Source organism: Mustela erminea, chromosome 7, assembly GCF_009829155.1.
Source record: "Mustela erminea isolate mMusErm1 chromosome 7, mMusErm1.Pri, whole genome shotgun sequence".
Lineage (NCBI taxonomy): Eukaryota > Metazoa > Chordata > Mammalia > Carnivora > Mustelidae > Mustela > Mustela erminea.
The window spans coordinates 96345779-96361916 of NC_045620.1; the positions used below are offsets into that span (position 1 = coordinate 96345779).

The following is a 16138-nucleotide window of genomic DNA, read 5'->3' on the forward strand; positions in this document are numbered from 1 at the left end:
GATGTCCCTCAGCGGAACAGACTTTTAAAAGTCCTGATTTTGTGCTCTGTTGCTCCGCCGCTTGCCGGGAGCCGCCCCTCCTCCCCCCCACCGCCGCGGTCTATCTTCCCTTCGCTTTGGATTCACTTCTCCGCCAGTCCTACATTTCAGAAAGTGGTTGTTTTTCTGTTTCTAGAATTGCTGTTCTTCTTCTCTTCGATCTGCTGATGGATTTGCAGGTGTTTGCAATCTTTAGATAAGCTATCTAGCTGATCTCCTGCTAGCTGAAGTAGTCTCAGCCTGCTACTTCTCTGGCATCTTGACTCCTCCCCCTGCAAGTATATTTGAGCTAAACATTGGCATTAACTACTACACGTATTCACCCCATGTTAAGTATCACATTATTTAAAAGGCAAAAATGTTTTAAAATGGATAATGAAAAACATGATATTGATAAAATATAAACGTTTCAGCTTTGTAGTAGCATAACAGGAAATTTTCCATGGCAGGAGAGCTCTCAAATAATAAATACTACACATAATACAATCTCATTTATTTATTTATTTATTTTAATTTTTTTTTAATTTATTTTCAGCATAACAGTATTCATTATTTTTTCACCACACCCAGTACAATCTCATTTAAAAATATATTGCATAGGCATATCTGCGTGGCTTAGTCGTTAAGCATCTGCCTTCAGCTCAGGTCATGATCCCAGGGTCCTGGGTTCGAGCCCCACATCGGGCTCCCTGCTCCGTGGGGAGCCTGCTTCTACCTCTCCCTCTCCCCCTGCTTGTGTTCCCTCCTTTACTGTGTCTCTCTGTCAAATAAAATCTTAAAAAGAAAAAAAAATATATATATATATATACACACACACACATTACATAGATAGATACAGTTACCTTTAGAGAAAATGGAAAGATTTAAGATATGATAACCATACAAGGTTTATCTCAGGAATGCAAGGTTGGTTTGGTATTAGAAATTGTATTAGTATAATTCATCACAATAAAATATTGTTTGTGAAGGCAACAATTCTCGCTGTCTATAAAAACACCTGATAAAATTCAATAGCCATTCATTTATAAAACCCAAACACTGGTTGTGTAATAAAGCCTCTAAAGCAAATAACAGAACTATAAAGACAGGAGTGCTTTTCTTTAAAATTGGTAGAAAGTGATGGCCACTGTCACTCATTTTACTTACCACTGTACTCAAGATTTTGGCTATAGTATTGAGATATGAAAAATAAAAAGTTAAAAGAACTTGAAACAAAGAATCAAAACTATTCATTATTAGATGATAACAGTTTTCTTTAAAATATTAAAAAATACAAACAAGCTGTTTGTTGAAGAAGAAATGGACATGTTTACTTTATAACCAGAAATTTCAGTATTCTAATGGATAAAACAAGTAGACAAGAAAATCTGTAAGGGCACAAGACATGAAAGCACTATCAGCTACTTGGACCTAATTGCCATTTATAGGGTATCTACTCAAGAACAGTAGGATATACATTTTTTCAAGATTGTATGGCTCCTTTATGAAGAAAGACTATACTGTGGCCATTTAAATAAAACTCAGTAATTCAGAAGAATTCAAGGCATAAATAAGTTAGAAATTTAGTTAATTATAAGTTATTAAATTAATAAGTATGTTTCTGACAATAATATAATTAAATTAGAAATCAATAACAAATCTGGAAAATCTCCCATTATTATTAATACATTATTTAATAATACATATCTAAATAATAAATGTCTTTGTCAAAGAACAACTTCTTAATGGAATTACAAATTTTTTTTAACTGAATGAAGTGAAAACACATTAGGACAATTTGTGGGGTGCCTAGGTGGCTCAGTCTGTTAAGCATCTGCCTTCTGCTTAGGTCCTAGGAGATCCCAGAGTCCTGCAGGGAGTCTGCTTCTCTCTCTGTCTCTGCCCCTCCCCCTGCTCGTGATCTCTCACTCACTCTCTCTCAAAAAAATCTTTAAAAAAATTGTGGAGTGCCTTTAAAGTCATATTTAGTGGGGAAATTCACAGCAGTCCACATATGTAAGAGAAATATCTCAAATTAAGTGCCTCAGTTTTTACTTTAAGAAACTAGAAAGAATAAAAGCAACTGGAAAGTGCATTAAACCTAATGTGAGAAAAAGAAGTAATAAAGATCAGAGTGGAAATCAGTAAAATAGAAAATAAAAACAGTAGAAAAAAATCAGTGCAAACAAATGAGGATTCTTTGATAAATTTGGTTAGTCTTCAGTCAGACTTAAAAAAAAAAGATATAAATTGGTGTAGCAGGCATGAGAGTGCTTTAATCACTAACAAGTCTATAGAAAAGGATAAAGAAATATGTTGAACAACTTCATGTTAATAAATTGGACAACTTACATGAAATCAATAAAATCCTTGAAGGACACAACTACCAACACTTATTTTAAATGAAATAAGTAACCTGAATAAACCTGTATCTATTTAAAAAGTGAATTTCTAGTTGGAAATCCCCCCTCCCCCAAACACAAATCTCCAGGCCCTTTGGCTTCATTGTTGAAATCTAACAAACATGTAAGGAAGAAAGAATACCATGTACACAACTCTCCCAGAAAATAGAAGAGAGGTAATAAATTCTATCTCATTTTGTGTGATATCACCTGGTAGCAAATCTCAGATGAAAATACCACAACGACAAACAAAACAAATCGCAACCAGTATTTTTTTTTTTTTTTTTTTGTGGATAGAGGTACAAAATGCTAGACAAAGTTTATCAAATTGAATTTAACTAAATATAAAAATGAGAATATATCATGACCAAATAGGATTTTTGCCAGGAATGCAAAGCAGGTTTACTATTCAGAAATGAATTACTATAATCATATTAATTAACTACTAAAGCAGAACCATATGAGCATTTCCATTTCTTGTAAAACTCTAGGTCAACAAGGAATAGAGGAAAATTCCTCAATCTGATAGTAAGCATCTACAGAAAACAGCTAACGAAACTAAGTGGTAAAAGACTGAAGAATTCGTTTTTTTTAAGATCTAGAAAAGGACAAAATGTCCACTCTCACTACTTCTATTTAGTATGGTACTGGAGGATCTAATTAAGATAACCAGACTGGAAAGGAAATTAATTGGATAAAATATGATTATCTATGAGGAAAATGTGATAGGCTCTACAAAGAATCTACTAATGAGTTAAGTGAATAGAGCAATGAAAAATCAGAAGTTGGTATTTATAAAGTAGTATAATTTATAATAGAATCAAAACATATGAATTATTTTTAGATAAATCTGAAGAAGAATGTGCACAAACCATAAAGTGAAAACCATAAAACATCACTGAGAGAAATCAAAGAAGATAAAAGTAAGTAGAGAAACTCTGTTCATGGGTGAAAATACTCCATATTAAGGTGATACTTATCAGAGTTGCTATATAAAATACAAGACACCCACTTACATGTAAGTTCTATATAAAGATTTAGAATTTTAGTGTAAGTATATCCCTTTCTATGTTTTTATTTGCTATATCTGTTAACTCTACCTCAGACAGGTTCTATACAATTGTAATAAAAAAATCACAATGGGATTTTTTTTTTTGTAAAAAACTGACAAACCTAAAATTCGCATGGAAATTCCAAGGATCTAGAAAAGTCAAAACAACTTTGAAAAGACTGAATGGTTTTCAAAAAGTAACAATATGTGACTTTAAGTCTTGTAGCAGTATGGTAATGAATACAATGTAGTATTGGCATCAAGATAGATTAGAAAAAGAAAGTAGAAAGTTCAGAAATAGATCAACACATATATGGTTAACTGATTTTTGACAAAGATGCAAAGGTAGTTCTTTGGAGAATGAACAGTATTTTCAATAAATAGTGCTAGAATATTTGGATATCTGTATACCAAAAAATTATCTTCAACCCATAACTCCCACCATATAACAAAATCAGTTCAAAATGGAAGATAGTCTGGATATGAAACCTAAAACTTCTAGAAGGAAACATAGGAGAAAATCCTTGTGAATTTATATAAATGCAGAAAGCACTATCTATGAAACAAATCAATGAATTGGACTTCATCAAAAGTGAAATCTTTTTTTTTTTAAAAGGTATTGTTATAGTTTCCAGTCATGGATTGGAAGGAAATCTTTGTAAAGTATATATCTGATAGTGGACTTTTATTCAGAATATATAAGGGAATCTGAATAATAATTTAATGAAAAACAAAACGATTTAGAATACGCACAAAAGAATTGAACCAGACTTCACAAAAGAAGATGTAAAAATAGCGAATAAGCCCATGAAAATAATTGCAATATCATTTGTCATTAGGCATGTGCAAATTAGAATCACAATTAGATATATGCTATTTAAATAGCTAAAATTTAAGGTTGATTATACCAAATTTTTGTAAGGATGTAGAGCAACTGGAATTCTCATTTACTGCTGCTTGGAAAGTAAACTGATAAAAACAGTTTGAAAAAGAGTGTCAGTTTCTTCAAAAGTTAAACATGCACCTATCATATGTCTATGTAAAGACTTCCAAAATAATAGCCCAAATTGGAAATAACTCAAAAGTTTATCAACAGGTGAATGGATAAACAGATTATGATATAAGCATGTGCTGGAATAGTGCTCAGCAGTTATAAAGAATGAACCGCCAATACAAACAACATCCGTGAATCTTAAGATAATTATGCAGAATGAAATCGGGTAGATGAGGAAATACTCTGATTCCATTTATATAAAATTCTAGAAAATGTAAAATAACTTGTAACCCAAAATGCATCAGTGATTGTTCAGGTAGAAGAGATGGAGATGGAGGTAGAAGAGAGGGAGGAAGTTATAAAGGAGCAGAGAAAGTTTTGGGGATGGTGGATATATTTATTATCATGCTTCTGGTTGTGGTTTCCCATATGCATAACTTAGCAAATTGTGCAGTTTTAGTATGTGCATTTATATCTGAATAAAATTGCTAAAATAACGTGAAAAATAGTGTATACAAAATAACTCTAAAGAACCAATAATACCTGCACACGAACAATTAACTGGATCTGTATGTGTCCAATAGAAATAAATCTAAAAAATGTAACAACTGCAAGGTATATGGGTTTATTCTATTCTGCAAAAGTTTCAACTAAGCAGAACACTGGTGTATATGCCCAGTGGACACACAAGTATCGGTTAACTTCTGGAAATCATTTAGTATAAAACATGGGGTTCATACACAGCCCTGAAGAGAATGGTTACTATTGGAAAAGAGAGAAGAGCTGGGTTGAAACGTTAGCTGTTTTGAAATGTTTTTTAAAATGTATTTAAAAGTTTAGCATACTGTTGCCATCTGATTTGAGGGTGGGAAAAATGAGTAGGCTTCTAGTATGCTAATTTCCATACTTCCTGTATTCTAGATTCATTTCACATTTAGCGTCCTCTAATAGCTGTGTGTGCACCTATGCAATGAAGGCCCTTTGCTCAGTATTTGTACAGGTGAAGAAGGAAGAAACGGTCATTTGGGAGGCAAAGATCTTAAGTACACAGTTAGACAGCTATCTGTGAAAAGTGCTGCCAGAGTGAACTACAGGTGTAATGAGAATATAGATTGGGAGTACCTAATGTCCAGTGGTTAAGAATTTGAATAGGAAGAATGTTTGTAGTGAGATACGCAGAAGAGCCTTAGGTGGTAGGGCCCCAGCAAGAGGGCAGTGAAGTGCTAAAGACAGTGCTTGAAGAAGGAATCAGCATGTGTGTTCATTTACACTTGCATAACCATTTCCATAGTCGGCCTTTAACAAAAAATAATTTATTGTAGCAGGAGAAGTATAAACCTGGATATTATTAAGAACGCATTTGCCATTTTCGTGTTGAATTGTGCAAGTTGATGATATAAATAACACACTTTTAAATCAGGCTAATTTAGGTTTTTGTCATTGTGAGTTAAACGAGTAAATTAAAGATCAGTATATTGACATAGGAAGACTATTTCAAGTGCCACTTTGCTGTTACGTCTCTCCCATCTAGCAGGCCTGTCTTAGACACCAGAGTTTAACTAGGTTGCTTGAAGCCCGCACAGTCTGTAGTTTTCACCTCCAGTGCGTGTTTTCCACTATACAGATGCCATGATCTTAGCAACTTTTGATTATTTCAAAAATGTGTTCATGAGTGAGTGAAGAGTCCTGGTTGAACAAATCAATACTGCATGCAATGTTCTGCATGTCAGAGGCTAGCCAAGATGGTGGTTCTACTCCAGTAGACATTTTGAATAATCCACATCAAACCAAGGTATACGGGTAGCACATATTTCATATTTGCTTAACTGACAACTAATGGAACACTATTTGAATATTAATAAATGCTGACCTCTAATACTATTTTTAAAAGTTTTTATTTAAATTCCAGTTAGTTAACATACAGTGTATCACTAGTTTCGGATGTACGATACAGTGATTCCCCATCCCCATACAACACCTGCCGCTCATCACAGAAGTTACAACTCCTTCAACCCCATCACCCATTTTACCCATTTCCCCCTACCTACCTCCTCTAATAACCACCAGTTTGTTCCCTGTAGTTAAGAGTCTATTTCTTGGTTTGCCTCTCTCTTTTTTTTTCTCTCCTTTGCTTATTTGTTTTGTTTCTTTAAAAAAAAAAAAAAAGATTTTATTTATTTATTTTTCAGAGAGAGAGGGAGAGGGAGAACCCAAAGGGCAGAGTAGCAGGCAGAGGCAGAGAGAAAAGCAGGCTCCCCGCTGAGCAAGGAGCCTGATGCGGAACTCGATCCCAGGACCCTGGGATCATCACCTGAGCCAAAGGCATCGGCTTAACTGATTGAGCCACCCAGGTGTCCCATTTGTTTTGTTTCTTAAATTCGGCATAGGAGTGAAATCATACGGTATTTGTTTTTTCCCTGATTTCTTTCACTTAGCGTAATACTCTCTAGCTCCATCCATATCATTGCAAATGAAAGATTTCATTCTTTTTTGTGGCTGAGTGATAGTCATACATGCATCTCACATCTTCTTTATTCATTCGTCAATTGATGGACGCGTGGGCCTCATCCATATCTTGTCTGTGGTAGATAATGCTGCTATAAACGTAGCGATGGGTGTATCCCTTTGAATTCTTTTTTGTTTTTTGTATTTTGTTTTTGTATTCTTTGGGTAAATGCCTAGTAGTGTAGTTGCTGGATCATAGGGCAGCTCTATTTTTAACTTTTTGAGGAATCCCCATACTGTTCTCCAGAGTGACTGCACCAGTTTGCATTCCTATCAACAGTGCATGAGAGTTCCTTTTTATCCACATCCTTGCCAACACCTTTTGTTTCTTGTGTTGTTGATTTAGCCATTTTGATAGGTGTGAGGTGATATTTTGTTTTTTAACAGAAACTTCAGAAATTTCCTTTTTCTTATTTTTTTTAAGATTTTATTCATTTATTTAAGAGACCGTGCGAAAGTGAGCCTGGGGGCGCCGTGCGGGTCAAAAGCAAAATGTGGGACTAGATCTCAGGACCCTGGGATCATGACATGAGCCTAAGGCAGCTGCTCCGCTGACTGAGCCACTTGGGTGCCTCCCAGAAGTTTATTTTTTATTTTTTTGTTTCATGTTTTTATTTAAATTCTAGTTAGTTAACATATAGGGTCATATTGGTTTCGGAAGTGGAATTTAGTGATTCGTCACTTACATATAGCACTGGTGCTCAGCACAAGTGTCCTCCTTAATACCCATCACCCATTTGGCCACCTCCTGCCCACCTCCATCAACCCCCAGTTTTGACTTGTATTTCCCTGATAATCAGTGATGTTGAGCATCTTTTCATGTGTCTATTAGCTATCTGTCTTCTTTGGAAAAAGAAGTCTTTTTAGAAAAAGAAGTCTCATGTCTTCTGCCAAATTTTTAATTGGATTATTCATTTTTGGGGTGTTGAGTTGTACAAGTTCTTTGTGTATTTTAGATACTAACCCCTTATCAAGAAAGTCCTTTGCAGATATCTGCCCCCATTCCATAGATTGCCTTTTAGTTTTGTTGATTGTTTCCTTTGTGGTGCAGAAAGGTTTTATTTTGATGAAGCCCCAGTAGTTTATTTGCTTTTCTTTCCCTTGCCTCAGGAGATGTATCTAGAAAGAAGTCACTGCAGCCTATGTCAAGGAGGTTACTCCCTGCGTTCTCCTCTAGGATTTCTATGGTTTTAGGTTTCACATTTATGACCTCGTGTGCTTTTGAATGGTGGTTTGTAAATCAGGATACCTGGCTTTGTTTTTTGGGGGGGTGTTTATTATTACTTAGACTACTTTAAAAACAAACCAACATATGAGTACCTGCTTTATAAATCTTGCTCCGTTAATAAAGAAGCAACCCACCTTTTATAGCATCAATGATTCACTATTAGAATACAGTACACTTTAAAAAATATTTCTTTTGCATAAGTGAGGATTGCACATTGAATATTAACTGTTGTCTTGGGGGGAAAAATGAGATTACTCTTGAAAAAGTACTGTTGCTTGACTTAGTGAGAATGAGATCATGGGGGAAAATAAAGCATTTGGGAGACATGAATTTTAAAAATAATTTAGGCCTAATATTAATAAAAAATAGCAATTAAAAAATAAATTTAAGTTTGAAAATGTTACAAAAACCTGAAATGAATTGCACATTTTAATTCTTACCAGAGAAAATTATGATTTAGGTTCTTTTATATTAAATTTTCATGAAGCATTTAAATGGAAGAAATCATGGGTTAGAATCATAAACATGAAAACCTGAATCCCTGGATCAAAGAAGTTAATCTTTATATTCTTGTTAAAAATTTGTGAGAATAGAAGATTTCCATTTACATGATTTATGCAGTATTATTTCATAAATTTATAAGCAAAGCAAAGGAGTTTAAAATATTCACATTTTTAAAAATTACTTGTTTAAGATTAACACATTTTATTGGACTACAGTAGCATTTGTTAGTAATTTGAATTAATTGTGCTCAATTTTGCATCTTTAAACCATCATGATGTAATATTCTTTTTCCCTGGGAATGGACTTCAATAGATTTCTTCACAAATACTTTCTGAGAGCAATTTTAGTAATGTTCTACTTGGCTACCCAATTTTGCTAAGATGAAAACATCTATCATTATGTTAACAGTGTCTAATATTCAGAGCAAAAATACTTGTTTAATATGCGCTGAGTCGTCTCTCCCTGTAAAAATTAAAATGTGTAGTCGAGTTTCAACCTAAGGAAGGCATATCAGCCTCATGGATTTTTCTGGGATTAGTTATCACCATGCTGTTTTTAGTTAGGCTATTTCCAAAGCTTCAGAGTGTGGACATGTTCTTTTTTGGGGTGTCACAGTTCTTTTTTTAATTGTAAGAGACAGCTGCAAGTTTTGGAGGGAGTACCACTATCCAGAGTCAGAAGCCTATAATTCTTGAGGTTAAAATAATAATAATAATAATAAAGTAAAAGTGGTTGAACCAGATTTCTTGTGTTCAAAACAAACTTCCTATGCTTGCTTCATTTTATTTCAGGTAGTGGATCCTGTGGTTGGTTTTTTACTTTAATTGCAACATCTAGATGATAGGGAGGGATTATCACTGATAGTAATAAAAGCTACCAGGGGTTTTTTGTGTACTGTTCATCTTTTTCTGGCAATATACATGGATTATCCAATTTGATTAGCACAGTAGTTTCATGATGTTGGTACTATGATTGCAGCCATCATTTTACTGTTGGGAAATAAAACATAGAGTAAATAACTTGGCCTAGGTCAATGAGCTACCACACGGATTCCAACAAGAGCAGGTAGCTTATACTCTCCCACTAAACTAACCTGCTGCTAATCAGTAATTCAGTTTTCTTTAGTTCTAGTATTCAGCAAATTAAGGTGTTCTTTTTAAAAAACATAAAAAGCTTTATCAAATATACATTCTTTTAAAAGAGATGTATTGTAGCTAGATGTATGCTAAATCCCACTTTTGGCCTATTTATATTTTTTACATTTTTTTCATGGAAAGTACAAAATAGAGGATCCCATTTACTCTAAAATTTATAAAAATAGGATGAACAAAATAGATACTAAATTCAGTTTAGAAGCAATCTGCTCCTGAAATTGTTGTATCAGGAGAACTTATTCCAGAAGATCTGGCCAAAGAGAAAATGCACAAAGATTGAAAATGAAATGTATAACTGAGTAATTCTGAGGCTGATGGGAGACATATAGCATTAAAATGTAAGCTGAACATCAAAAGCAATGTCTTCTCTACTCCTCTCTTAAGTGTTGTATTATTTATTTTCACTTAGCCACACTATAAGGATAACCGGGTGTTGAAAAACAAGAAAATCACAGTAAGTTTCAGAGGTGTTTTTGCATATTTATTAATTAAAATGACTAGAAAGCATTTGGATTATGTTACACATATTCATTGTTCTGAAATGTGGTCAAAAGTCCTTGAACTAAAGATATGAAAATCTCATTTCAATACTTGCAAGCATTTTTCCTAGGAGGTTAAGTGGTTCTAACCAGGGAAAGATCCAGGTTCTGTGGGGCCTGGAAAATAATTAATATGGGACCCTCATTAGAAAAGTGAGTAAGAATTAGAAATATGAAATTAGATATGGATATTTATTTAGAAGAGAAAATGTCACACACAACAAAGTAAATTTTAAGACTGATAAATGGCACAGATGTCACAAAATTCAGAAAACTAAATTATATTCTTATTAATTACCAAACATTACTATTATACTTTTTTCCATACATTTTTTTTGCTATAAACCTTTTGCTTACCTCTTATTTGAAAAAGCATATTGTTATTTTCTATAGAAAAAATAGAACCATAGTTCAGTCTATCCTCTACTATGGTTGATGGAAGTATGTGTGTGGGTGTTTAATGATTACCAGTTTAGAAAAATATCTTTTAGCTTTACAACTCATTATTGACAATGTTATGTAAATTTATGAGATTGTTTTGAAATTTGGGCAAACCTTTATTAAATTATTTTCATGTATGAGCTGTTAGATTTCAGGGAATTTCAAAGTTTCCTGAGCACTAACTAATCTTAAATACTCCGAGCTTATGACATTCATTAGCTAGTCTGTGGCTAAAGAGAAAGCATATTTAGTGTTTTTGTTAAATTTGTTGATGTTAATATCTTGTGTAAAATTATGGAAAAATTTAATGTTTTTCCAGTATGTCCATATAATTCATTCTTCTTTAATTGGATTATCAAATAATCAAAGTACCTATTAATTACTTTTATTTGATTTTTTTTCTCTTAATTCAGCTTGGTATAATCTGAAAGAAGGTTTAATATAATTTATTTCTAAATGTCAGATTTATTTGCACTTGATTTCCTTGTTTATGTTCATTACATTTGTCTCACGTCCATTAAACTTTCTCCTTAATTTTCTCTCAGTTGCTCAATAAATGGATCTAAAGATGACTAAAAATGTTAGCTTTTTAGTACAAGCCAGTTAAGAGTCTATGTGGCTCTATTGATTTACTGAAATATTCCAAAATTTCATTTATAATGGAATAGTTGAGCTTTATTAAATATTTCATTTCCATCAAAAAGTAATAAAATATAGCATGTTTTTAATTATATATATGCTGTATTATAGGGTATATTCCTAACAAGAGAGAATGGCTTTGAGGAGGTGAAAATGAAAATCGATCCTCTGTGTAGAGTTTGTCACATCTGAAGTTTGGTGGAATTTCTCTCAGACCGAGTTCTGGGTTTATGCATTTTAAACGGTTTCTCCTGCACTAAACACACATAGACGCTTCTACCCTATATCTGTATGTCCTCTGGGCCCTATACATATGCTTCTGTAAGGCAGGTCCACACTGTGGGAATGCACCTCCCAGTTACAGTGCCAGCTGAGTTTACCAAGTGGGTAGAAAAGAATTCTTCATTTCTACACCATGAAAGGGACGTAAAGGGTAATGTCTAACAATAACTTGGTGATACATACGAGTGACTCTGAACTATGTCAGTATACACTGTGCCACCCAAACTCAACATTGGGGAACCAGCTTCCCTTAGCTATGTGCCCAAAACACCTTGGCTTGCTATGCCGTGCTGTGAAGGGAAAAGTGACGGGGGAGGGAGAGCTGAGTGGCAGGAGACATATTGACTACGGCTGCATGCATGCAACAACAGCACCATTGAGAAGTTGCAACAGAGAGGTTATGTCTCACAAAATCAAAGATATATACAAAAAGTTGGGTGACCCTGCTCTAAACTATGTACTCATTAAAAATATAAAATCGCATGGTGTTACGGACTTATAAAAATATCTTCAGTATATTAAGGTTGACAAAAGCAAGAAGATAAACAGTATGCATAATAGCAATATTTTAGGCTACCCTCTTCCCTGGAAAATCGTTATGCATTTATAGTTGTATGAAAAGAACTATGTCTGGCAGGATCATACGTGATGGGAATGGTGATTATTTGTGGGCATGAGATTTGAGAAATGGAAGACACTTTTCATTAAGTCTAGGTTTTGAATGCAATGTTTATTGTGTTCGTTAGTTAGTTTTTGTCACAATAAACATACTTTACTTAGAAAGCTTAAAAATAAAGTAGAATTGATTAAAAGATTGGGGCACCTGGGTGGCTCAGTGGATTAAGCATCTGCCTTCAGTTCAGGTCATGATTCTGGGGTCCTGGGATGGAGCCCCACATTGGGCTGCCTGCTCTATGGAGATCCTGCTTCTCCCTCTGCCTGCTGCTCTGCCTGCTTGTGCTCTTTTTCTATCTCTATGTCAAATAAGTAAATAAAATCTTAAAAAAAGAGAATTGATTAAAAGATGAAAACAATATAAAGAGGATAAACCTTACCGCTGTAAAACAGCAACAGAATTGTTGGCCTCCTCCTTCTCTGCTGTGTTCACCTGTCATCTACTCATCCACTTAGTCTGCCGCCATTTTAAGTTCTGTGCACCCCAAACCTTTTCCCCAATTCACTTTTCTTTTTACCTGATAGACATGCCAGTGGAAGTCTTTACATTTCCAAAATAACCTTATGTTTGCTCTCAATCCCTCTTGAATGAGAATTTAACTGGTTAATCAAATTCTAGATATATGGTTATATTTCATATGCCATTTATAATTATTATTCTGGCCTCCTGTGGATCTTTTATTTCCTCCTGCTTTCTTCTCTAATAGCATCTAATATTTTCCTCTTCTCCCTAACATTCTGAAGTTCCCACATCCTCTTTCTAGGAATATTGTTATTCTGTATTATAGTGAATCAGTAAAATTTGTAGCCATTGTCCCTTTAGAAGGTGCCTCATCAATATTTCTTTCTTTCTTTAGTTTTTGGAATTCCTCTTGGACTTATATTGATGCTATTTGATTTATTGTCTTTTAGCTTCTCTTTCTTATTTTTCATAGATCATTCTTTCTAAGTGCAATTTCCTAGATTATTTTCATTTATGTTATTAGTTTGGTGCTTGTCCAGTTTGTTTCTTTAATGGTTGAATTTTTTCATTTTCAGGTTTCTGTTCAGTTATGTTTAATGTACAATTGTATCTGATTCATACTTACTCTTTTGTTGCATGTCATTCTTTTTGCTTTGTGAATATTATTCCTTTGTTTGTTTCTGAGTACTTTAAAACTGCTGTATAGTTTTTTAAAAAAATTTTTAAAGATTTTATTTATTTATTTGACAGACAGAGATCACAAGTAGGCGGAGAGGTAGGCAGAGAGAGAGAGAGGAGGACTCTCCGCTGAGCAGAGAGTCTGATGCGGGGCTCGATCCCAGGACCTGATCATGACCTGAGCTGAAGGTAGAGGCTTTAACCCACTGAGCCACCCAGGTGCCCAAAACTGCTGTATAATTTTGAATACATTTGCAAATAACAGAGAACTTGACCAAGAGTGCTAAAGTCATGAAACTTTGTTGTTCATGAATGAGAAGTCTGGAGGAAAGAAGGCCAGATTTGGTTAGGAGCTCCGTGAGACTACTAGGTGTCCAGCTTTCTCTTGTCCTTCTCTCATCACTTCAGAGTATTGGTTCCTCTTATGAGTCAAAAAAATGGCCTCGCCTTCTGTCAGGATGGTGTCCAGGATTTCTTCTCTGTAATCTGTGAGGAAAATCCTTCCAATTAGGCACCAGTAAATACCTTCTCATATCCCTTTGATCAGAGGTGAGCCGTGCACACACACACACACACACACACACACACACACACACACACATCCTTAGCCCGATGACTGACAAACAGGAGTTGATTAGATAGGCCTTAAGCCTCAAGGGATGTGCCAAGGCTGGGCACCTAACCTCTGGGACAGGGAAGAAGAAGGTGTGCCCCTTGGGCAGCAAGTAACTATGCCTGCCGTGTTTTAACACCTTTTTCAGAAGATTCTATTTTCTTTTAATTCCTCAGAGCAGACTTTTTCCAATGTATATTAAATATGTTGTTGATCACTTTTTCATATTTCCTTTCCCTTGCAAGGGTTCTTTCTCTCATAGTTACAGGGTTGTCTCAGTCTGGCCCAATATCCAGAACCAGTTCTTGAGTCAATGGTTTGTGCTTGCTCTTGAAGTATTAGAATTTAATTCCTGTGCCGGTGGGTGGTTCAGTTTGCTAATGATTTTTTTAAAGTGCCCAAGATAAGCCTCTTAACACTTTGAAGACTGCGCATGCTCCTCTGTGTTCTTCAGTGTGAGTTTTGTAACTCATGTTCCCTGAGTGGGTCCCTCATCTCCAATTCTTGTTTTTCTTCCCCAAGTCCCAAGGCATCTATCTATATTCGCTTCTTATTTCTGGAATCCAAAATTGCCCACCAGCAACTTAAGCTGGGAAGTAAATTGAAGCAAGCATGTGTATCAGGCCCCCTGCCTGGGCTCCACACTGTGAAAGCTCCCAAGTGTCTCAGTCATGGCTGGGCTTCCAGAGGTTCATCCTGCAGTTGGAGAGAGGGAGAGATGTGTCCATGAGGGTATGCTTAGGAGGATCACAGTAAGAGCGCTGACCACTGTGCTCTATCAGCTGGGAAGAGAATGAGCATGTTATTTCCTTACCTGGGGATGAAAATTTAAAAAGAAGAAGGTCCCCGCAGGCCAGATTCTATACAGAGAGTGATAATTGGGTATTAGCTCCAGCTGTCCTGGGTTGTGCCCACGATAATAATGCTAGCGTGACATCAGATCACACTCCTTTAATAATTCCTGAAGAACACATTGTTTAACCTTGGTTACAGTGGGCCCTACTGACATTATTTATTGCAGTTTTCTAATTTCCTTACTTTTCTGTTTTCCCAGTGATGGTTTTTGCTTTACACCTTGAGTTGTTTTGACACAAGATTTGAATCTCAAGGTTTTAAAACACCTTATTTGAAGTTCCTTAATACCGTGGGTGTATGGTTGTCATTAAGGAAGTGTTGGAATATAGCATCATCTTTCACTAGCTCTGTCATGAAAAATACCTGCTCCTGTGGCTGCTCCCTTCACATTAAAGGGCTCAGACAGATTCCGCATCCCATAATCTCACTGACTTCAAAGCAGACGTGTCTCTTGTGAGAACCAGAAAATGTGCACAGCAATATAGCACCTAAAGCCAGACTTTAACGTTTTCTCCATTGCAGATACGAGGTCTGTTGATAAAGCCACATAAAATTCCCTTTTCTAATGACGTGCTTGATTTTCAGATGTTTTGAGGCTTTTTTTTCTTTTTTGGCAATTTAGATGATAACAATCTACAATAAGCAATATAAACTCTGTGATTTTTTTTTTCCCTTGTAAGCAAGAACTATTTTCAGTGTGATGGGTTCTAAGTTGGGTTTTGTTGTAGTATATGAGGCTATAGCCACAGCAGTTAAATATTGGTAGCCAGGGTTTGCAGAAAATCTATTTATGGCACTCTGTGGTTTAATATTCTTTCATTGCTTCCATCATCCTTTGGTAGTATCCAAACTCCCGATCACAGCCTATGAAGTCCATTTGTTTGTGCCCCTTCCAGTTCTCCAACCTCCCTCCTTTTACTTTACCTTGTGGGTCCCATTTGTGAATTCCTCCCAGTCCTTAAACACAGTGTAAATGCCACTGCTTCTGTACTCTTGGAGTGCTCTTTATTCTCTGGAACATTTTTGTCCTGCTTATTTTTCACCTGGAAAATTCCTGCATGCCTATCAAGATAGTGAAAATGTCACCCTATGTGTGA

The 16138-nt window shown here is 35.2% G+C and overlaps 1 protein-coding gene across 4 annotated transcripts in view; it reads left to right on the top strand.

Annotated features, from left to right (window-relative positions):
* The window catches only part of CTNNA2 (catenin alpha 2), a 1141838-nt gene that overhangs the window by 95806 nt on the left and 1029894 nt on the right, over positions 1–16138 (top strand). The window contains exon 2 of one of the 4 annotated variants that reach the window (XM_032352608.1): positions 3265–3343. The exons of the other annotated variants lie outside the window; for them this stretch is intronic. The gene's annotated coding sequence lies outside the window, so the exon portion shown is untranslated. The remainder of the gene's footprint in view (positions 1–3264; positions 3344–16138) is intronic. 4 annotated transcript variants of the gene reach the window in all.